The following is a 1,227-nucleotide window of genomic DNA, read 5'->3' on the forward strand; positions in this document are numbered from 1 at the left end:
AACAAAGACGGATTAGTAGTCAGTTTAAGTGCCAAAGCCTCTCAACAGTTTGAAAGTCTATTGACTGTCCAGATTCAAAAGAAAACTGTGTCTAGGCAAGAAATTCTTATGCATGTACAGATCACACTAGTTTGTAACCAGGAACTAAAAGGACAGCGATTTCTGATTAAAACCTAAACTTGTGTCTATGGCTAAAATACGCTTGCAAAAAGATGGTGATGATGAAAGATGAAACTAGCTGCAGAAACTGGCAAGGTCATGATTGAAATGCAGAGATAAAATATTAATAAACATGAATGGATATTTCAGGTTACCATAAGCAAAAGGGGCACAAAAGGTACTGTGGGGTCAGAGCTGAGTGCAACCTTCATAATTTTTAACATTATGGAAAAATTAGTAGGAAACAAAACAAGAAAACTCCACCCCAAAACCTGTGAATGAAATAATATGAAAAGAATTTTGTTTTGGCAAAAAGACATGATATGGAAAGAGTTTTGTTTTGTCAAAAATGTTTCTCTCCACTGTTTAACTGCTCTGATTCAGCTGAGTAGCTTAAATGATGCAAGGGACACAGGCATCTGCACGGAGAACAGCACCTTCCAGGCATGTCTAAGGCTAAACAGGGTCTGACTTAAGCACCTGCAAAATAAAAAACACATCATAACATGAATACACATGTAGAAAACACTCAACAGAGAATTTCCTTCCTTTGCATGTTTCAACTGAGGAGGTTTATGGAACATTTCCAATTCGACTTCCAAAATGTGTCCATCTAAGCCTAACTTTTAGCACAAGTTAGACTTTTAAGTGCTAGTCTGTACTAAAAATGATACTTATATTTTAAAAAGTTATCTCTGTATATAAATGTTGTTGGCTATATTCTCGCTCCAATAGGATTTAAAGCTTTGCTAGTTCAGATTTCCATCAGTAAATACATTTTACTCAGCAGGCGTTACGACACAACTAAATCCAGTCTCCTTTCAAATATTCAAAGCAAGCAGAAGGTTGAGGGCAGCCCATGGCACAGATCAAAACCCACAAATTAAGTAACTGAATGAGAAAAATAGGAGGCATTTGGCAAAAATTTCCTTTCACAATAAACCACACAGAAATTTGATTTCATTTTTGAAGCAAATATTCAGAGGTTTCAAAATCTAGGTTTTTCAAAATTAAAAAGAGATCTTGAAACAGGTAAGTTCAACCATTTGGTGCCAATACTCAAAATGA

This window comes from Cyanistes caeruleus, chromosome 2 (genome assembly GCF_971803275.1).
Source record: "Cyanistes caeruleus chromosome 2, bCyaCae1.hap1.1, whole genome shotgun sequence".
Classification (NCBI taxonomy): domain Eukaryota; kingdom Metazoa; phylum Chordata; class Aves; order Passeriformes; family Paridae; genus Cyanistes; species Cyanistes caeruleus.